Raw genomic sequence first — 23,767 nt, forward strand, 5'->3', positions numbered from 1 at the left:
ATGATGCGAGGGAGACCCGACAAAGCCAAATAAGTAAATATTAAGAAGGAAAGAAATAAAGTAACTGCGCCTGCCCTGGTAGCCTGGGCACAGACTGGAGATGCCCTCCAACTTCAGATCAGCACAGGTCCAGAGGCCAAACTCTGTGGAAAGGGACATCTTTGAGCCTCAGTTTCTTCACCAACAAAGCCTCCCAGTCACTACATAAAACTACCATTAGAATTACATGCAGGCACTTATGTAAAAGAAGGCTGAGCACCCAAGAACAGGTGCTTTCAAACTGTAGTACTAGAGAAGACTCTTGAGAGTCCCTTGGAAGGGACTCTCCAACCAGTCCATCCTAAAGGAAATTAGTCCTGAATATTAATTGGAAGGACTGATGCTGAAGCTGAAACGCCAATACTTTGGCCACCTGATGCGAAGAGCTAACTCATTAAGACCCTGATACTGGGAAAGATTGAAGGCAGGAGGAGAAGGGGACAACAGAGGATGAGATGGTCAGATGGCATCACCAACTCAACGGACATGAGTCTGAGTAAACTCCGGGAGTTGGTGATGGACAGGGAGGCCAGGTGGGCTGCAGTCCATGGGGTCAGAAAGAGTCGGACACGACTGAGTGACTGAACTGAACTGAACTGCAGCAATAAAGCCATAAATCATGGTTTGTGGGGCTGATGCACATTACAAGAAATAATTATTACCATTAAAATCTTCCAAGTACCACTTAGAACCACAGCATCTCCTCCCCAGGTAGCAGATGCCATTCTTGGGGAAATCCTGGGACACACAACCCTCAGGTCCCCGGGTTGAAGAGCACGTGAAAATCCCCACCCTGCTCTGTGAAGGGCTCCACCCTCCTGTTCGGAAAAGCCTTCATGGCTGGAACCCCAGTAAAGGTTCCAGCCTTCCTGCTTCTGGAAAGGTCCTTGTGGTGGAACAGTGTCAGAGAGCCATCGCCCTCCAACAATTCTGGGGAGAGACCATCAGGGCTCGCATCCTGATGAGGATCCCCTTCCAAGGCCTTGGGGACAGAGTTGAAAATGAAAACTGTAAGGTAAGGGAGTTAGAGAAGGCGAGGTTCGGAAAAAAAAAAAAAGCGAGACCAGCACTTTACAGGAAGATGCCACCCTTAGTGAGGGAGAAGGGGCAGCAGTCAGATCAGCGGGCTGCTGCGCCAAGTCAAGAAGAGGGTGGGAACACACAGAAAGCATCTATGTGTGGAGATGCGTCATTTTGAGGGGGTCTGTTTTCCTCATGATTATTTTGATTAGTTAGCTTTCAACAACTGGGGTAAGGAACTCCTGAGACCGGCCGGAGACTGGGATCTGCTGGGAGCTGAACATAATCAATCTTAATGTCCATTCCTTTCTTTGGGGGAGAAAGTTTTTTATTCTGTATAGAATTGGGAGTGCCTGGACGGGAGTTTTGACTCCAGGCTCTCTTGAGCCTGTAGCTTTCCTTCAGAAACCACAGTCATGTCCTCGGGGGACCTGGAGCCAACAGGTCGGCATCATCTCTGCCCTGCACTGATTTGTTGAAAAGCTGAGATCTGAACTTGTGTGCCAGTTGGTTCCAAAATCCATATTCTTCCCCACTATGACCTGCTGTCTAACTGTCTAGTAACAGAGTTTTAACATTAATGCATACTTTTTATGGTGAATCCCACAAAAGAGTTTTCCATTTCAACTCCCTGACTCTCTCAAGCTCCTTTGAGTGTCTCTTTGGCCCTGAATGACTATCCTGGGACTCCTTTCTCCCAGAGCTATAAACACACAGGGAATTAAGGGGCAAGGACTAATGTGAGGAGACTGGGGCCGGGAGTGCCGACTACAGACGGCACTTGCCGTCTCTCCCTCTATTTCTGTAACTGCCGCTGCTGACCTTCAGCACCCCTGAAAGGGGTTCACGGGGAGAGAAGAAATAAGGGTCTGTGCTCAGGGGAAAATCTGAAAGACAAGTCTTCAGACAGATATTGTCAGGAGCCGATTTTATGAGCCGAGTTCTTATATCTCTCCATATCTAGAAAAGCGCCAAAATCCTTCATGGAGACGACTGCTCCTCGTGACTAGCGGAGGCTTCACAATACTAGCACTAATAGAAATCTTCTGGAAAGATGTGTGCTGGATTGCATGTATCTCCCCCTTCACCAAAAATCATATGTATACTGACCTTTCCCCCCTACCTCTTTGGTCCAATTTCTCAGAGCTGTCTGAAGCGCTTTCTCCCAGACCGAGGGCCTCATTTTGCCCCAAATAAAACCTAACTCTCAGCTCTTACACTGTGCATTTTTTTAAGTCTGATGGGAGGAAGCTGAGAAAAGTGCTGGCCACTCAGATATGCTTTGTTTCTTTAATCTACACATTTCTACCCTCTGCACAGCCCACACCTTCCCTGCAGACCCCTTGGAGTCTCTCTTTTTAAATTACAAAAGTCACTGCCTGCCCAACAACCAAGCAAGGGAGTGAGGAGCTGACAAGATGATGAGATGATAGAGTGGCCCAGCTTCCCCTCTGGCAACCGAGGTCCATTTCCCTGGCCCCCAGTTGGAGAGACTTTGGTTAGAAGAACCAGATGGGAATGACACCACCAGTCACTGTGTGACTTTGGGCAAGTGGCCTAACTTCTCTGAGCCTCAGTCATCTGCCTAAAACACACGTATCAGGGATACACAGGGTATCACAGGTGAGGCAAGGGAAAGTGAAGTCGCTCAGTCATGTCCGACTCTTCGCGAACCCATGGGCTGCAGCCCACCAGGCTCCCCCGTCCCTGGGATTCTCCAGGCAAGAACACTGGAGTGGGTTGCCATTTCCCTCTCCAATGCATGCAAGTAAAAAGTGAAAGGGAAGTCGCTCAGTCGTGTCCGACTCTTAGCGATCCATGGGCTGCAGCCCACCAGGCTCCTCTGTCCATGGGATTTTCCAGGCAAGAGTCCTGGAGTGGGGTGCCACTGCCTTCTCTAGATGAGGCAAAGTTTGGAAGAAATATATAAAAAGGGATTTGCAACATCTGGCCCAGAGAAGACACTCACCAAAACGACAAAAACAAAGCAGCTGCTTTTACTGAGAAGTTCTTTTATTTGACAGGTGGTGGCAAAGTTCCCACACCACAGTCAGATGGCAAAGGAAAGCCCTGGCAGTCCCCCCAGAGCAGCGCGGAATCCCGACAGGCTCACCTCCCTGTAGTCTGACAGTACAAATAAGGTCCTGATTAACTTTGCCAGAGATATTTCTCATTTAAACTGAATGCTGTTGGACAGCTCATCCTGCCAGGGAGAGGAGCATAACCATCACTGACCTTTTCAAACAAAGCTAATTGCTCAGGTTTTAAGGTTACAGAGCTGGAATTTTGCCATATATTGATCCAGGGGTGCAAAGCGTCTTCCTAACTCCTAATTTCCCCCAGAGGAGAGAGTAGGGATTTGCCTTGATGGAGCCCATCTTCTCTGGGAGGAACACAGCTATTTAGAAGCTTCTGTTACCAAATCCACTTGGCCAGCAACTTCCTTGCAAGTCCAGTGGTTAAGACTCCACCTTCCAGCACAGGGGGTGTGGGTCCATAGTTAAGACTTCGCCCTCCAGTGCAGGGGGAGTGGGTTCGATCCCTGGTTGAGGACTAAGATCCCACATGCCTCACGGCCAAAACACCAAGATATAAAACAGAATCAACGTTGTAACCAGCCTGGATACTTGGCCAATGGCACAGCCTCCTTTCTCAGCTGGAGTCTGATCCAACTACCCAGGTTTTCACTGAGCCAATAAATGCGTGTTACTGTGTGGCCTGGTGGGCCAGGCCATGTGCTGGGCTCAGCAGACGGTGAGCCAGTCCTTGCAAGCAGAGGGGAGAGACGGCGATGAATCGACAGTTCGCAAGCAGGGGAAGCTGCCTGTGCTGCTACTGGGAAGAAGCACAGCTGGCGAGTGAGTGGGCTGAATGGATGCTCCTTCAGGCAAGGAGAGGTGGGGGCCTTGTCTCGGCGGGATTTAAAAGTGACTCAGTCTGCTTTTTATGGCCACCAAACGCTGGAAACCCCAAACATTATTGGTGATAAAACGCTCCTCCCTTAATGGACAGACTGTCTCCCCACTGTTCATCTCAGGCATCCAGGAGATGAGAAAGACTGACCAGATCACTCAGTTAAGGACTCCCAGAAGATGCACAACTTGAACTTAAGCTGGGATGGGCAGGAGAGCAGCAGGTATCCAGGCAAAGCTGTAAGGGCGGGGGACGCCTGGAGGACAAGGCGGAAGCAGGGACCCCAGGCCAGGGGAGACCCAGGAGAATCAGGGCTGGATGGCATGCCTGAGGGGAGAGGGCAGGGGGTCTAGTGGATGAGAGAGTCTGTGTCCCAGAAAAAACAAGACGAAACAAAACGGTAGCAGTTATGCAGCTGCAGCTGATTCACTTTCAGCAAAAGCCCCAATTCCTGAGTTTCATGTAAAAGATACTCTAGATTTTTTTAAAGTATTGGCAACTTATGTAAAAACAAATCGTAGCTACTGGCCAAATGGGTCTCCCTGGGGCCTTTGGGTGGGTGGGAGACAGGCCTTCTTCTATCCTCTGTGTTAGCTCCTCTGAAGTACCTAGGTAACAGTATGTGGTGCAGATTTCCTAAGTTGTTCTGAAAGTGTGAAAACCCCACCAAACAGAAGGTGTTAACTATTCATGACCAGAGCACAATGCCCCAGGCCTCCTGGAGCGGAGGACTGATAATGTGAACCCCTGCCGCCCCATCTGCTAGTCAGAGAATCCCGCACGAGCTGACCACACACCCTCCCATGCGGCCACCACCCATGACCAAGAGGGCACATCACAGAGCAGCCACAAGCCACAGAGGATGACATCCCAGCCTAACAAACGGGCTTCCAGGGCCCAGCGGTTATGAGCCTGGGCTTGTCCCTGGGTCAGGAAGGTCCCCTGGAGGAGAAGATGGCCACCTACTCTAGTGTTCTTGCCTGGAGAATCCCACGGACAGAGGAGCCTGGTGGGCCACCGTCCACAGGGTCGCAGAGTCAGACACAACTCAGCACGCACACACGTACGCATGAGTTGTGATAAAAGAAAAATATTGTTCACTTGCATCAGACATCTTTAAAAAGGCTTTGTACCCAGTTTGGACACTCCTATCCTCTACCTGAAAATGGACTGCTCCCGGAACTCTTCTCCTGAAATCTTTTCCAGAAAGCCCGACTGGACAGTTCTTGCGGTGACCCTTCCCCCTCCCCTTATCCCACGCGCTGTTTATTTGCTCCTACAGCATCTGGATGCAGTTTCCTTGGGCCTGACTCCTTTGATCTTTGCTCTCTCATCCTGTTACTCAGACTCTGCTTCATCCAGGAAACCTGGGGCCTGCTGCCCCAAGCAAAAATCATTGTCTTAGACAGCAAGAGGGCAAGGGAAAGACTGAAAACTCACAAATGGTATTTTTCATCCTATTTATTCACAAATGTATTTTCAAGATGCGTTTCTGTACATAGACTTAAAAATGTGCTGTCTTTTGATCACAGCAGCTGGTAGCAAAGCTGTCTGTTTATAGTTAACTTAATGTCAAGAGCTGGTACACAAGTTCACAACAGCAGAGAACTCTATTATTTGAAAATTTTGAGGAGGAAGTTACTGCGATCAAGTGGGAAGTCTCAGATCAGTCCCTTAAAGCACAGGTAGGAAAAAAAATGCAAAACCAAACAATACATAGAGTGGGCCGCTTGGTAGATACTCAATAAGCCCTAGCTAAGGGTTAAGGGGCTTCCCAGGTGGCGCAATTAGTAAAAAGCGTGCTTGCCAGTGCAGGAGATGCAAGAGACATGGGTTCAGCTCCTGGGTCGGAAAGCTCTCTTGGAGGAGGAAATTACAACTCACTCCAGTGTTCTTGCCTGGAGACTCCCACGGACAGAGGAGTTTGGACTACTGTCCATGGGATCACAGAGAGCCTGCACATGCACACACACACAGACACACACACAGACACACACACAGACACACACACACACCCGGGCTAAGGAAAGCATACAGCTGAATTCCTGCAGTCCCTAGAAAGTGGTGCTTTGGAAAAAAAAAAAAAAGAACAGTTGGATCCGTTAATTTAATTCCTAGGGAGAAGGGTTCAATTTCATTTTCCATTATTAAAGCCAATTCTTACTTCCTTCAGTTAAAATGTGCATCAAATACACTTTCCTCTGGCTCTGTTAAGAAAGACTGAGCAGTGACCTCTGCCCCACGTGTGCACCATCTTCGGATGGGTTTCATGGGTCGGAGCCTGTTTGCCTCACACTGAGGTCCTGAACACACAAGGCGGGGAGGCCTGCTTGAAGGAGGTGGAGAAAGAAAAGAATGAACAGTCCTGTGTGTTCATCTGATACCCAGAAGAATCAAACAGGAAGACGATGGTCACCACAGACTTCTTGAGCTTACTTTCTTTCTGTTCTTGGGGATGTCACCTTTACTTCATGATTCTAGTGCCCACAAGACCCAGTATTGCATCCCTCCCCACCACCACCATCACAAGACTTAATTTGGAAAATAAAGCAGACTCCTTTTTGATGATTTTCTCTCTCTCTCTCAGTGTTCAAAGTGACTTTACGTTCAGATCATTCTGGAAGAAATCATTTTAAAAGCCTGTCACTGCACACTGCAAATGGCTGCAAGGACACCCTGGTGTATTTCACCATTATTAAAACAGCTACCAAAAATAAATAAATAAAACAAAGAGGGAGCCCGTGCGGGGCCTCAGTAACACAATGATTAGAAAATCATCTCTGCTCTGGTAGATTAGAATCAAGGAATGCAACCATTTTCATCATCAGTCTAACTCTTTGTAACTGATTTCAGCGATGGCCCCACAAGGAGGGTGCCTGCTCTTTTGTTACACACCGTTGATAAATGTGCATCAATTTTTCACTTTGAAGCGTTATTTCCTCTTGCAATTTGCCAAGTGCCTTTTCATGCCGCATTGGAAGACTGTCCCATGAACAAAGCTCCTTCAGGGAAGACAAGTTAATTATCTGCCTGCCATTCTGATTGTTGGCTGCTGGAAAGAAAATTCTTTGCCAGCTCCAGTGGTGAGGCACCAATGCTGCTGTTTGACAATGGTCAAATTCCTACAGGATCCGTCACTGGGCGAGTAGGAGAGCAATGGTTAAGAACAAAGACTTGGAGTCAGGCGGAGCTGGATTCAAACCCTGCGCTTACTCTGGCCGAGTAAATCAGTCTCTATGAGCCTCTGTTTCCCCATCTGTAAAATGGAGGTAATACTGGTTCCTAGGTTGTAAGATTACTACAAAGATCAGACGGAGAAGGAAACGGCAACCCACTCCAGTGTTCTAGCCTGGAGAATCCCAGGGACGGGAGCCTGGGAAGCGGCTGAAGCAGCAGCAGCAGGTGAAACTGCAGAGGCCAGACAGCAGAGTGTGTGCTTGGCTCTTGCCGCCTAGTGAGCACTGAGCAAAGATTCTGTTCTGACCAAACGTGACCGCACAATTCCCTTCCACTCACCAGAAGATACTGTGGAGGGTTAGTTCATGATGCTTCCCTAGAGGTTATTACAGGAACACTGTTTCCACACCAGACACATTTCTTCATTTACCATAGGTTTCAGTTCAGTTCAGTCATGTCTGACTCTTTGCGACCCCGTGAATCGCAGCATGCCAGGCCTCCCTGTCCATCACCAGCTCCCGGGGTTCACTCAAACTCACGTCAGTCGAGTCGGTGATGCCCTCCAGCCACCTCATCCTCGGTCATCCCCTTCTCCTCCTGCCCCCAGTCCCTCCCAGCATCAGGGTCTTTTCCGATGAGTCAGCTCTTCTATGAGGCGGCCAAAGCACTGGAGTTTCAGCTTCAGCATCAGGTCTTCCACTCATTTAGGGTTGCATTTGATGCTGGGAAGGATTGAGGGCAACAGGAAAAGGGGAGGACAGAAGATGAGATGGTTGGATGGCATCACTGACTTAATGGACATGGGTTTGAGCCTACTCCAGGAGATAGTGAAGGACAGAGAAGCCTGGCGTGCTGCGGTTCATGGGGTTGCAGAGAGTCAGACACAACTCAGCCACTGAACGACAACAACAATGAGCAAACGTCATGAATGACGCTGAGAACTGTTTTTTCTGGGCTCGGCTCTTTAGGATTCCTGTTGTGGATCTATAACACATCACTGCTTGTTTGGGATGTTCTTCTAAATGCAAATTAATATTCCTTGGCACTTCCTGTTTTTTCCTTAAGCATATAATTGTAGCTTGTTTACTAAACTCTCACTTCTCCAAATACATTCTTTTAAGTTATCTCATTACTAAGCATCCAAATGGAAGGGATCTGGGACAATGACATTCCTCCAGTTAAAACAATTAGTTTAACACAAGACAAGAGAAGGAAGGGATAAACCAAAGTCCCTTTGGTTTAAACATTCAAGCTGTGGGATGCATATTCTAATCTGAGCTTCAGAAGAGGAAAATAAACAGTACAAGAGCCAAATGCGCATCAATTAGGGTTTATTTATTTAGGGCCACTGATGTGTATCGAACTACGCAAAGGTAAATTGAAGGGGGAAAATCAGATCCCAGTTCAAGAGAGCAAACCTTACCTGCACATCTGAATTCCTTACCCACACAGAATTCCTTAACTACACATCTGAATGTTCTAGGAAAAGCCTGGTGATGGATGATGACAGGAAAGTGGAATTAAATCCATGGTGGCGGGCAGGGTGGGGGTAAGGATACTAGGAGGGGGCTAAAGAAAGAAAAACTCCAATACTGTTAGGATACTGGCCAGGCTGGGTCATGTCAGGGGAAATTCCCATTGCTGACTTCCAGCTCCTCAGAACGCTTCATGAACAGGAAAGACAAGATTCCAAACCAGAGGCAGTTGTTTAGGCCTTCTCATTGCACAGCTCACCACTAATTCTGGTCATGCAGACAGAGGCCCAGGACATCCCTGGCAAGACATTTCTCCCCTGATGAGTTAACAGAGAGACTCTCTAGCCCTGACGGCAATATGTAACTCTGGGTTTTCATGGATGCCATTATTAAAGTGTTCTGGCTTAACAGAAGCGCCTACTAGATGACTCTAGAACCCTGAACCTGCAGGCGGGTGCAGAGCATTCTACCAGAGTAGAAACCAAGGCACGTTTCTCTAGCTGATTTTCCAAAATGACCTTATTTTTTTAAATCTCCCTTTTTGAGGTATTACTTATATACAACACAATTTACTCATTTTAAATACACAATCTGATGAATTTGGACAAATGTGGACAGGCACGAAGTCACTACCAGAATCACTATATAGAAAACGTCATCACCCCGAGGACCCCACACGGCCCTGTGCAGTCAGCTCCCACCCCGACTCCAGATGCTGGGGACCGCCAGCCCACTTTCTATCGCTATAATTCCTGCCCGTTCTAGAATTTTCACACGGCTTCTCTTGTCTATGGCATTTGTTACTCACCACTCTGATTGCTGAGTAGTATTCCCTAGTATGGACATACCGTAATTTGTTTATCCGAGGGCATTTGGCTTGTTTCCAAATTGCTGCTTGTATGAATAAAACCACTATGGATATACAAGTAAAATTCTTTAGGTGAACATGTATTTGTATTGTGGTGGGTGGGAAATACTGAGGAGATTGCTTGGCTATGCAGTGAATGTTGTCACATTTATAAGAACAGCCCACGTGTCTTCTAAAGAGGCTGTATCATTTCGCATTCCCATTCTTGTCAGCACTTACTACTGCTCGTCTTTAATTTAAGCCGTTCTGGATGTGAAATGGTATCCATTGTTCTTCTCTGCTGCTGCTGGGGCTGCTAAGTCACTTCAGTCATGTCCGACTCTGTGCAACCCCATAGGCGGCAGCCCACCAGGCTCCCGTCCCTGGGATTCTCCAGGCAAGAAAACTGGAGTGGGTTGCCATTTCTTCTCCAGTGCATGAGAGTGAAGAGTGAAAGTGAAGTCGCTCAGTCGTGTCCAACTCTTTGCGACCCCATGGACTGCAGCCCACCAGGCTCCCCCGTCCATTGATTTCCCAGACAACAGTACTGGAGTGGGGTGCCATTGCCTTCTCCAATGCATGAGAGTGAAGAGTGAAAGTGAAGTCGCTCAGTCGTGCCTGACTCCTCGCGACCCCATGGACTGCAGCCCACCAGGCTCCCCCGTCCCTGGGGTCTCCCAGGCGAGAGGACTGGAGTGGGTGCCATCGCCTTCTCTGTGCACTTCTCTGCTGACCAATAATCATGCAACTTTTTTTTTTACATGCTTAATTGTCACTCACATGTAATTCTTGGTGAAATAGCTATTGAAGTCTTTTCTCAATATTTTTAGTAGGCTGTCTTATTTTATTGAGTTGTAAGAGTCCTTTATATAACTGGGATACAAGTCCAAATAAATCAGATAGTTGCTTTGCGAATATTCTCTCTCTGGCCGAACGTTTCATTTTCTGACGGTATCCTTTAGGAGGAAAAGTTCTTCACTTCGATCATGGTTATCATTCTCTGTGTCCTAACAACTTCTTGACTAACCCAAGATCAAAACAATTTTCTCCTGTTTTTCTAGAAATCTTATATTGTCAGATCTTCCATTGAGGTCTACGGTCTAATTCACTTTATTTTTTGTGTATGAAATGAGGTGAAGATTTAAGTTCAGTTTTTTTTTGCATAAAAATATCCAGTTGTTCAGCACCATTTGTTGAAAGACAATCTTTCTTGTCTTTGAGTCAGTTTTTATTTTTGCTGCTTGCTTGCTTTCCTAGCTACACTGGCCTCTGCTGCAGCGCGCGCGCTTCTCGGCTGCACACGGCGCTCTAGCTGCACAGGCTTCTCGCTGTGCAGGGTCTCTTGTTGCGAAGCATGGACGTAGCTGCCCCACAGCATGTGGGATCTTAGATCCTGGACCAGGGGCTCACCCCTGTCCCCTGCATTGGCAGATAGATTCTCAGCCACTGGACCACCAGGGCAGTCCCTTCTGAGTTAGTTTCAAGCTGTATTCTCGGTAGACGCTGGGCTACTGAATCACCTCTGCACTAAGATGGTCAAAGCTTCTACATAAATGGTCTCCCAGAAGTTGCTGCAGAGAGAGGCAGCAGTGAGACGGTTTTTAAATAATGATAGAAGTGTTTGATACACATATTACAGAATCCTACTCCACAGTCATTTAAAAATGCCATCAATGTTTATTGATGATGGAAAGATACTTAATAAAGTCTCACTTAATGAAATGATAAGAAATTCATCACTTAATGAAATAATAAAAACCACGTGATAAAACAGAACAGATGCGACGACAGAGGAGGCAACAACAGGGTCCGCAGAGTGGCGGAAGCCTTGCTCCGAAAAGCTCTCCCAGGTCACCCTGGGGGGCGAATTAACGCCATGCATGCTGCTTGCAGTTTTCTGAAGTTTTCTAATGCATGTGAGATTGTCACTATTTTTTAAAAAGCTATTTCTGTTTTGAAACACTGAATAGGCGGAATGAGACAGGAATGAGGATGAGCAGTAAGGTATTGCTCCAGATCTGAAAGGCCCGCTCACACCGTTTAGTACTACGAAACCTTAATGAGTCTCAACGTCATGTGAACAGCATGGAAACAGTCCCAAAGCACGTCCAGGCAAGGCACCTAAAGAATATGTTCTGACATCTGTAACTCTGACATTTGAGGATGATAAAGTTGAATGCATGGCAATAAGAAAAACCCAGGGAATGTATAAATGATGGTAGAAACTAGTAGTCAAGCCTTTTCAAATTGTTTTTATTCAGATTCAGTTGTTCATGGCCATAGGGCAATACCAAGCTACTCCCTAAGAATCTAGGCATGACTTCTAATTGCCCATAATTGGGTTTTCTGCCCTGCAGATCATCTTCATGGGCTCTGCAATGATTCCCCCATTTATCTAAGGAGCCTTCCAGCTGAGTAGGGTCACATAGCCCAACACCTGTCAAGAGCAGAGTTTATAACCAGTTCAAAGGGAACAAGATAAAGAAACTGGGACCGGATCAGCATAGGGAAGGGGTGCCTGAGGGACCCTAGATTACTGCCTTCAGGTTTCGATAGCAAAGCTATTAACCACCTGGGCAAGAATCAAAAGGGAGTAAATAAACTTAAGTTGAAATTAGAGAGACATCATTCTGACCAAAGGATGTGTCTTCTTAATAACATTCTTCCGTTTATTCACTGGGCTTCTCGGGGGCACAGTAGTAAAGGACCTGTCTGCCAATAGGAGACATGGGTTCAGTCCCTGGGTCGGAAGCATCCTCTGGAGGAAACGGGAGCCCACTCCAGTATTCTTGCCTGCAGAATTCCATGGGCAGAGGAGCCAGAGAGTTACCGTGCTTGGGGTCGCAAAGATTCAGGCATGACCGAGCGCACACCCACACTTGTTCACCCTGGCTCAGTCCTGTCCAAAGTGCTGGATTTTTCCAAAGCTGACCGGTCAGGGTCCCAGATTCTGAGGGAGCCACGTGAGGACATGTGCTTGGATTACTAAAAGAAACCAGGCGTTAGGGAGACAGCTCCAAAAGTTTCACCAAATACCAGTGATCAAAGCTGTCACTGACTCCATCGACTAATACTTCCTGAAAATCAAATATAAGCTGGCCACTGCCTATTCCCCCTAGTCTCTCATTTATTTGCTAGGCGCTGCATAGAACATAGGTCAGAACAATAGCTTCTGGAGCAAGCGCGACATCCCACTTAGGCTTCTCAGTTTGAGAAGTAGGACTCCCCGCGTGTGTAGCTCTTACAGTCGCAGAAACGCCTCTGCCCCACACTTGCTGTCAGCATCAACTTTTCCTCCAGGCGCAAGGGCTGCTGAGTGCTAGAAAGCAGAGCCAGGGGAGGGTGCGGTGGCTTTGGTAGCTGAGAGGAGAGGAGAGGAAGTCCTGCAGGCCTGGACTTGTAGGAGCAATGATTTTTAAAAACCATTTGCAAGTCTGACTTCAGAAAACAATTTCACACAAGTTGAGCCAGCATTCTCAGGAGGAAACCTCCCTTTTCTCCCGTTCTTGTATCCTGCCTCCTTCGAGGATTCATAAATGAGGACTTTTGGGTCACACATCTCTGCCCTCAAAGACTGTCAAGGAATAAGAACTGAGTGATCTGTTAAGCTGTATTACTCAGCTCACCTAGTTAACACCGCAAACAAGTTCACCTGTATAAATGTCTTGAGTTTGTAGGCAAAGAGGACATACAAATAACGTTGCCCACCCATCACAATAGTAACAGCTAATCACTAGCAAATATTCCCTGTGGTCTTCCCTGGGGACTCAGTGGTGAAGAATCCACCTGCCAATGCAGGAAACGCAGGTTATCTTCCTGTTCAGGAAGGTCACCTGGAGAAGGGAATGGCAGCCCACTCCAGTATTCTTGCCTGGGAAATCTCAAGAGCAGAGGAGCCTGGTGGGTTACAGTCCATGGGTCGGAAAAGAGTGGGGCATGACTTAGTGGCTGAACAACAACGGACTGATACTAAGGCAAGCACTTTACATAGGCCGGCTAATTTTATCCTCAACCTAACCTGTGAGGAGGCTGTTATTACCACCTCTCTTTCATGATCAGAGACCTGGAACCCAGAGAAGTTAAGTAAGCTGTTCAGGGTCATACAATGGTGGACTCAGGGACTGACCTCTGGCCAGACTGCGCCAGGCGGGCTTGCAGTCGCCCAGTGCCCGTGGGCCCCGTTGGGGAGAAGCAGCCTGAACACGGGTCTCAGCGTCTTCCAGGCCGCACGCTTTCCTCTGGCTTCCAAATCAGATTCGCCAACACAGAGCTTGTCCTAAGCCCATGTTTGATCAGGATCAAGGGGCACCAGTCGAGGCTCCGTACAGCCCCGGGGCAGGACAGTTACCTGCCCCCCCCAACCCCCACCACCTTCCTTTATTTGGAAGGTTTTCAGATTTTTCTGCTCACACACTGTGCGAGTTTGACACAGCGTGCCTCGAGAGCTGAGAGGAGACTTTTTTGGTGCTTGTGCTTCAAGAAAAAAGGAAAAGGAAGAGAAAAGAATGAAAAGCATGAACAAAGCAAGGGAGGAGGCTGGTGATCTTTTTAGCGCTTGTTCAAGCAACTCAGAGTTGCCGTTGACGTAGATTCCTAAATCGTGAAGCAATTATTCTCTAAATCAAGAAAAAAACTGCCAGTTAGAAAAGAAACCAATTCAGCAAGGCCTCTGCAGTCTGGGGTTTCAGCACTGTAACCTCCGCTAACAAAATGGTGTTAGTATTAATAATTATCATAATAGCTAAAAAACGTTTTGCTGTTGTGCCAAGCCTAGTGCAAAACCGCCTCTATCCACATAGTATTAGATTCTCGGGACTACCCGGGTCGCCCAGCGCCTAAGACTCCCTGCTCCCAACGCAAGGGGCCTGGGTTTGATCCCTGGTCAGGGAGATTAGACACCACCTGGCAGGAGCAGAATGGTCTCCCCAACACATGAGGAAAGAAAGACGCCGGCGTGCGTCCGTTCCATGCGCTTCTGCCTGCCCGGCCCGTCCAGAGCAAAAGGCGCTCCTCCTCCTGTCAGAAGCAAACACCAGGTAAAGGACTTAGATGTAAAGGAAACCAGAATCTTGTCTTGAGCTACAGACACTCTGGGGCTTCCCAGGTGGCTCAGATGGTAAAGAATTCGCCTGCAATGCGGGAGACCTGGGTTTGATCCCTGGGTTGGGAAGATCCCCTGGAGAAGGGAATGGCAACCCACTCTAGCACTCTTGTCTGGGGAATTCCACGGACAGAGGAGCCTGGCGGGCTACAGTCCATGGGGTTGCAAAGAGTCGGACATGACTGAGCAGCTCACACACACACACACACACACACACAGGGAGCCTGGCGGGCTACAGTCCATGGGGTTGCAAAGAGTCGGACATGACTGAGCAACTCACACACACATACATACAGACAGGGAACTAGGTCCACAGGCCCCCACTTAGAGCTCGCAGGCCACAGTGGAAGACCCCACACGCTGCAGAGAAGACTGAAGACCCTGTGCACCACAGCTGAGCCCCCGCACACCAAATGAATAAAAATGAATGTCTTTTCTAAAGTAGCAGAAAGTACAAATATTAAAGTATGTATTTGATTCCCATAATTCTATCATTATCCCCATTTTACAGATGAGGAACACGAGGCTCAGAGGGATTAAGAGATTTACCCAGACTGTCGGTCACACAGTAGGGACTTGAACCCAAGCCTGTTTGCACCCACAGCCCAGGCTGCCGACCACTCTTCTGGGCCAAATGCCAGCCAGCATGCACTTTCTTTAAGACGCCAGGGAGACAATGTTCTCAGCTTTGCGGGTCGCATTTTTTTTGCTGGCACTGCCCATATTCTGTGCTTTTGTAGCACAGAACCATCCAGGTAAGTGAACAAACGGGCATGGCTGTGTGCTGATAAAGCTTTATTACAAAATCAGGTCACCACCAGATTTGACAACCCCTGTTCTCTTCCTTCATAGAGGAGACAAGATTTGAACTGAATCTGAGAAGGAGTGGGTATCAGTCAGCTAGGGCTGCCATAACAAAGCGCTGTAGACTGGGGGAGGCCTCAATAACAGAAACTAATTTCTCACATTTTTGGAGACTAGAAGTATAAGAGCAAGGTGTCAAAAAGTCTGATTCTTTCTGAGGCCTCTCTTCTTGACTGTTTATAGATGGCCGCCATTCTGCTGTGTCTTCACGTTGTGTGAAGTGTGTGTGTCTCAATCCCCTTTTTCATATGTCATTTTGGATTACAGCCCAACCTAATGACCTCTTTTAAAAATATATCTTTATTTATTTATTTGGCTGTACCAGGTCTTAGTGGTGGCACACAGGATTTTTAGTTGGGGGATGTGGGCTCTAGCTCCCTGCCAGGGACTGAACCCAGGCCCCTGTATTGATAGCATGGAGTCTTAGCCACTGGACCACCCTAATGATCTCATTTTAACTTGAATAGCTCTTTAAAGAGGTATTCTCCAAATACAGTCACATTCTGAGGTATTTATGGATATGGAGGGACACAACTCGACCCCCAACACAACAGGTGAGGAGAGGAAGGAAGAAAAGTGAGGCAAGGGGCAGGGAGGTGCGAGTGGCTGCATAGGTGGGTCAGGCCTTATACTGGATGCTTAGAGATCTCCCTCTGAAACAGTGGTATTTCCACGGAAGCTGCTTAAGGAACTCATCAAGCAATCAGACAAATGAAACAGAGAGTATGTACTGGCTCATGGAATTGAAAGTGCAGGCGTGGGTACAGTAGGCACTCAAGCAATGTCACCCACAGGAGGTGGTGCAAGCAGAAACGTGCCTTCATTTATTCAACAGACATTTACTCGGTTTCCTTTTCATGCCAGCCTTCTCTCAGCTCTGAGGGTTCTCTGGTGCACAAGGTTTGGTGCCCGTTTGGTGGATGCCACCATAGGAAAGAACCTGCCTCTACAGAAGAGGAGAGCAATGCTGAGAAACGGGGAGGAGAGAGCTGATGACATGATAAGGCACCTGGATCAAGCCACACCTGAAGCTGAAGGTCCTGAATTTTTCAATTCAATGAGCTAAAATATAATTTCTTTTGATTTTGTTTGCTTGCTTTTTGCTGATTTACTTAAAAAACTTCAACTCAAATATCCCATCTTCAGAGAAATTGATACTGGCCATTCACAAGGCCAGATCTTCCTTACTATACCCACTCATGACCCCCAGTGCTTTTCCTTTACAGCTCTTATTACAATTGCAGCTACATTATGCAATTGATTTTAAACAGCTGCCTCCCCTGGGAGCTCTATATTGACACACAATGGGTGCTCAATAAATTAAGTTTTTAATATACTTTGTTAGAGCAGTTTCGAGGTTCACAGAAAAATTGAGCAGAATGTACAGAGACTTCTCATAGAACCCTGGTCCCTAAACAAGCACAGCCTCCGCAGTGATCAGCATCCCACACCAGATGGGACAGTCATTCAACAGCAGCTAGCCCTGCACTGGCCGACACAGGACTGCCACTCCAAGCCTACAGTCTGCGTTTGGGCTCACTCTCGGTGGTGTGCGCTCTGTGGGTTTTGGCAAACAGACGGCGACAGAGACTTCCGCTGCAGTAGCACACAGGGTGGTTTCACTGCTCCACCTCCTCACCTCCCTCTTCTTCCCAGACCCTGGCAAATCCACTTTCTAAAGAAACTAGAATACTATATCCTTATGCCCCCACTAATTTGAGATTCTAGTTTCCGTTCCCGTCTTCTCTTCAAGCCTCCGGGATGGATCCAACCAGGTGACTGGTGCCTGGCCTCCTGGTTCAGCAGGCAGGGACATGGGGTGCTCAGCAGACTCAGGAGGGTGGCCTGGGAGCTTCTAGGCTTATGCTGTCTATAGCTTCCATTCTATTTTTCAACCCAGCATCCCCACTGCTTTTCGCCCGAGTGCCAAAATGCAGCTGGAATGAGGCATAACCCTCCCACTTCCCACAGACTCACTTAGCGTAATGTCACAGGTAAGTGTCTCAAAGCCCAGCAGATGTTCTGCTTACGGTCACTGCAGAAATGTTACCAACGCGTCTCAAAATATAGGTGTTTTCTGGAGGCATGTGATGAGAGGGTGAGGTATGCCCCATTTCCCTCTCTTCTTCCTGGACCCCCTCATGAAACAAAGGCTCCCAACAGTTAGCGACAGCCTGTTTTCACAGTCTATTTCCAGCGAAAGGTACTCAGAGCCTCACAGTTCAGGTCTGACCTCACTAAGCAACTTACGCAATATTTATCATCGCCAAAGGTAAAGAAAGGAACCAGGCTGCCGCCTCCCCGACCCAGCCCCGGAGAAACACTCGCTCTTCACAGTCTCATCTGTCTGCTGGGTCTTCTGACAAAGACAGACTGGGAGAGGGGGCGGTGATGCGCTGCAGAGGACTCCCGCTGTCGGAAGGTGATGAGTCTGTTTCAGCCCTAACCAATTCAGATGTCGCAGAGCCACAAGCCAGCTCCGCCTGCCCCGCCCCGCGCCCGGGCCTCGCCTCACCTCCCGCTGCTGGCACCCCTCTCCGGCCCAGGAGTGCGGGCTGCTCAGAGGGGTCTGCTGCCTTGGGATCTGCAGCCTCCCAGGGTAGGTCCTCCAGGGATGAGAGAGAGAAAGCTCAGGACGGGGACTCCCCTTATATGCCCATTGTTGACCCCACAGATAGGTACTGAGTGTGTTCTGTCTGCTAAACAGACTGCTGGGAATAAAAGACTGACGGGAAGAGGAAAAGACAGCAGTTCATGCCAGTGTGGGTCTCAAAATCTGTTCAAGAGACAAATGTTGATTACAAAATGCAAACATGTATAGACTGTCCAGCCACGATTAACAATGCAAATACGGTCCTTTGTGGGGGACCCATTCAAAGGTTTCCCTGGGGACTTGCAAATCCCAGTTGACTTCCCCTGCTCATTCAGATCTTACTTGACCGTCATCTCCTCTGAAAACTCACCTTCAACCCCAAAGTAGCTGACCCATCAACCCACCTCTCCTAACTGGCCTAACCAGCGTCGTAATTGCAGGTTGTGGCGAGTGAGCTGAGGCGGCAACGTGGCCTCAGCTCACTTGCCACAACCTGCAATTACGACGCTCTCACGTGCCTCCCTTTGCTGAGAGAACACAAGCTCCACAAAGGACAGGATTTTTGTCTTCTTTCAGTTGTACTGGCAGCACCTAGAACGGTGCTGAGCACATAGTAGGTTCTCAATCGATATTTGCTGAATGAATAGATCAACTGGGCTGATTTCTGAAGAGCCACCAGGTAGCAACCCAGGAAAAATGAAGTGAAGTCTGGGACAGTGCAACGGTGGCGGGTGAGACCACAGGAGGGAAATGGCCCAGGGAGAGTAAGGACCATGAGGTGGGCTGCCTGGAGGAGGGGGCAGGGTGAGGGCTGCGGCTGCTTCGGATGAAACTGCGCCCACTAAGGTCTCCGATTCGCACCTGGAAAAGAGCAGGGAGCTAATGAAACAGCGCAAGCTGGGAGGAAGGGAGGCATGGTGAAGACGCAATCTGATTGGCCTCATGAAGAGACCGATCCGGCTGCAGGTCAGAGTGGACCCGAGGTCCCACAGGCCCAGGGGCGCGGCTGCTCTGGAGTAGAGGGAGGAAGCAGCTGGGTCTGGAGTCACCGTGAGGAGAGTCAGGGTGCTTCTAGGAGGTAAAGTCCGCAGGGCAAGATGAAGGACTGTTTACGAAAACGAAGTGGGGGAGGTCAGGAGCATTTCCCAGATGTCCCCCAGGGAACTGACAGACCCACCTTGAAGGCTGAGATTCTCACCTCCCAACCGCACAGCCAGAGCTGAGACTGTCTGGAAACCCTGGCTTATGTTTCTGTTCGCAAATTCCAAACCCACAAAGGTGCCTCTGGTCCTTTCCACCCGCCTCTCTGCTCTGTCCTTCCCCTGAAGGCCCTGACTGACTTTCCGCCATGCTCACAGTTCTCTCGCTTCTCTTCTCGCTAATCCACAACAGCCAGCCAGACACGAGGAGGGGCCTCCCTTCCCTGAGCAGGGAAAGGAAGGCCGTCTACACCGAGCTACATCTCCAAGACCCATCAACAAATTGCAATTACATTAATGTTTTACCTTCTGCCGACAACCTAGCTGTGAATGTGATCCACCTCTGAAACCCAGCAAGAGCCTGCACAATATCAAATACACAGGGCTCCTGTAGAATTTCAAAATACAGGGTGCCCGTGTTCGGAAGTGAAATCACCAGAAGATAAATCTTTGTTCACTACCCAGCTTAGCATGAGTGGAGGTCAGCCAATGGAGTGTGTGTGTGTGTGTGTGTGTGTGTGTGTGTGTGTGGCTTCCCTTATGGCTCAGCGGTAAACAACACACCTGCAGTGAAGGAGACACAGGAGAGGCAGGTTTGACTCCTGGGTCGGGAAGATCCCTGGAGAAGGGGATCACCACCCACTCCAGTATTCTTGCCTGGAAAATCCCGTGGACAGAAGAGCCTGGCGGGCTACAACCCAAAGGCTTGTAACCCAGAGGGTTGCAAACCCAAAGGGTTGCAATGAGTTGGACACGACTGAGAGTAAGCACACACACACACACACACACACACACACTCCTGAATATAACATGGAGCAGCCTGACCCTGTCCTGGGTTGCCATCACTCCTTGTCATTGTGCGCTAACAATGGCCCGCAGCATTGCACTTCTCTCTGATGCGTAGAAACAAAGCCCAGAGCTGTGTTTGGGACAGCGTTATGGATTGTTCAAAACACAACTGTGGCTGTTTCAGAGACAGATATTGGGGACGGAAAGGTGGAGCAGGTAAGCCCACCCAGATGTTGTCTGAACACAACAGCAGCCACAATCTCTTATTCCAGTCCAAGGCCAGAGGGCACTGATGGGGAAATTGCGCCCCACGCAGGCCAGCGTTGCCTTCCCCTCCGCACAGTGCTCACACCAGCGCGCCCCCGAAACGCCCCCTTGCTCCTTTCAAACCTCTGCAGAGCCTGCGGTCATCCTTTTCTGACCTTCATCTGCCCTTTAATGTCCACTGCTCACATCTGTGGGTGAATCTTCAACCAAGAGGCTAGTGACAGTGAGCTAGAAAAAAGAAGGCAATGGAAGAAGAGTCCTCGAAAAGAAGTCTGAGAGCGAAATCTGGAAGCCAATTTCTGAATAGTCTAAGACAGAGAGAGACAGCAACCGAGAACAGGGAAGCCAGTGAGCCCAGTGCTGAAGCTATTTAACAGCATCTGCTTCTTTTGTTTGAAAAGAAAAACCAGAAGTCTCAAGCTGGTGTTCAACAAATCAAATATAACCCGTAGATATGTTTTCATTATTTTTTTTTCAATATGGAGAAATCATATGAAAAATTCAGATCTCTAGCTTCTCTTTTAAAATCAGAAGATTTGGGACTGATGGTCCAGTGATAAATAACCTGCCTGCCAATTCAGGAGACGTGGGTTCAATCCCTGGGATTGATCTGGGAAGATCCTACATGCCACAGAGCCACTACGCCCATGCGCCACGACTACCGAGCCACACGTCCCTGAGCCCGAGCCGCACAAGAGAGAAGGAACCGCGACTGGGAGAAGCCCATGCACGGCACCGGAGGCCCAGCGCAGCCAGAGACGAGCGGCGAACCCGGAAGATCCGACCTCCTCGTAGTCACATCCACCCCCACCCCAGCAGCACCTGTCTTGTCTGGATAGAAGCTGCTCTCCTTAGTCAGGAATTCCCTCTCCCCCTGCCACAGTTCCCACCACCCCCTCTTACTCAGCACTGAAGTCACGCTGTCATTTAAACTTACACATGCACCCCTTCTTTTCTTGGAGTAAAAGCTACTTTTTGTAACTTAGTGTCTATCACAAGAAGAAAACCCTAACACAGACCAAAAGGGACACAAATTTCAAGGCAAAAAAGGCAAATGCCTTTTGTGTGCACATGAAGAATATCTTCCATCTTTACTCTGCAAACCCCTGCCTGACACTCTCTGGGCACCTATCCGGCTCTGTGTGCATTTGCGGTTGTGAGCCTGGGTTGACCGCATTCCTGGGACTTGGACCTTCTTGCCAAGCCTTGCTCCACTGCCATCATGAACTAGGTCCTCCCCCAAAGGCTGGGTCCAGTGCTCTCAACCTGTTTGTAACCTGCTTCTGCTTCCTCCTCTTTAGATGCCTGATCATTCAGAAGGCAGGTGATCACATAAACTCATCCCACATAAGGTGTGACGCTTGGCGACGGCTCATACATTCTACCCCTTGGGATACAATTTAACGGTGTCTACAGTGCTTTAAGCTAAGGGGTATGCATGGGTTCCTGAGGTTTAAAGTTCATAAAAAGCTCCTCTTAGGTGCTGGTGTGGGATCTCAGCAATGGGGAATGAAGTGGAGGGAGACCAGATAACTCACTTGACCGGCTCTGACCCCCCTGAATCAGGAAATGAAGTTCTGGGTAAGATTTCCTGGTGGGGTGCAGGGAGTAGTGGGGTGTGGAACCAACTTTTAAAACGTAGACGCTTTGCTTCTTGGAAGCTAGGGGACCAACCCACACTCTACTGCTCCCTGCAACCCGCCACTTGGCAGTTGGGGTTTTTGTTGGATACTAAGGAGCAGCAAGAATACACAGAAGAACTGTACAGAAAAGATCTTCACGACCAAGATGCTCACGATGGTGTGATCACTCACCCAGAGCCAGACATCCTGGAATGTGAAATCAAGTGGGCCTTAGAAAGCATCACTATGAACAAAGCTAGTGGAGGTGATGGAATTCCACCTGAGCTATTTTAAATCCTGGAAGATGATGCTGTGAAAGTGCTGCACTCAATAGGCCAGTAAATTTGGAAAACTCAGCAGTGGCCACAGGACTGGAAAAGGTCAGTTTTCATTCCAATCCCAAAGAAAGGCAATGCCAAAGAATGCTCAGACTACCGCACAATTGCACTCATCTCACACGCTAGTAAAGTAATGCTCAAAATTCTCCAAGCCAGGCCTCAGCCATATGTGAACCGTGAACTTCTAGATGTTCAAGCTGGTTTTAGAAAAGGCAGAGGAACCAGAGATCAAATTGCCAACATCCGCTGGCAAAAAAGCAAGAGAGTTCCAGAAAAACATCTATTTCTGCTTTATTGACTATGCCAAAGCCTTTGACTGTGTGGATCACAATAAACTGTGGAAAATTCTGAAAGAGATGGGAATACCAGACCACCTGACCTGCCTCTTGAGAAACCTATATGCAGGTCAGGAAGCAACAGTTAGAACTGGACATGGAACAACAGACTGGTTCCAAAGAGGAAAAGGAGTACGTCAAGGCTGTATATTGTCACCCTGCTTATTTAACTTCTATGCAGAGTATATCATGAGAAACGCTGGACTGGAAGAAACACAAGCTGGAATCAAGATTGCCGGGAGAAATATCAATCGCCTCAGATATGCAGATGACACCACCCTTATGGCAGAAAGTGAAGAGGAACTAAAGAGCCTCTTGATGAAAATGAAAGAGGAGAGTGAAAATGTTGACTTAAAGCTCAGCATTCAGAAAACTAAGGTCATGGCTTCTGGTCCCATCACTTCATGGGAAATAGATGGGGAAACAGTGTCAGACTTTATTTTTTGGGCTCCAAAATCACTGCAGATGGTGACTGCAGCCATGAAATTAAAAGATGCTTACTTCTGGAAAAAAAGTTATGACCAACCTAGACAGCATATTAAAAAGCAGAGACATTACTTTGTCAACAAAGGTCCATCTAGTCAAGGCTATGGTTTTTCCTGTGATCATGTATGGATGTGAGAGTTGGACTGTGAAGAAAGCTGAGCGCCAAAGAATTGATGCTTTTGAACTGTGGTGTTGGAGAAGACTCTTGAGCGTCCCTTGGGCTGCAAGGAGATCCAACCAGTCCATTCTGAAGAAGATCAACCCTGGGATTTCTTTGGAAGGAATGATGCTGAAGCTGAAAGTCCAGTACTTTGGCCACCTCATGCGAAGAGTTGACTCATTGGAAAAGACTCTGATGCTGGGAGGGATTGTGGGCAGGAGGAGAAGGGGACAATAGAGGATGAGATGGCTGGATGGCATCACTGACTCGATGGACGTGAGTCTGAGTGAACTCCGGGAGTTGGTGATGGACAGGGAGGCCTGGCATGCTGCTTCATGGCGTCGCAAAGAGTCGAACACGAATGAGCGACTGAACTGAACTGAACTGAAGGAACCCAACTCTAGGTAACCGAGTCTACAATAAGCATCACGGCAGGAGGAAGGAAGGGCTCAGTCCCAGAGCTCCAGAGCCCAGCCCGGCATGAGAGCGGGGCCCAGCACTGAGTCCCACAGCCCTGGGGCCCAGGGCCAGAGCAGGACGTG

The sequence above is a fragment of the Ovis canadensis genome, chromosome 13 (assembly GCF_042477335.2).
Source record: "Ovis canadensis isolate MfBH-ARS-UI-01 breed Bighorn chromosome 13, ARS-UI_OviCan_v2, whole genome shotgun sequence".
Classification (NCBI taxonomy): Eukaryota; Metazoa; Chordata; class Mammalia; order Artiodactyla; family Bovidae; genus Ovis; species Ovis canadensis.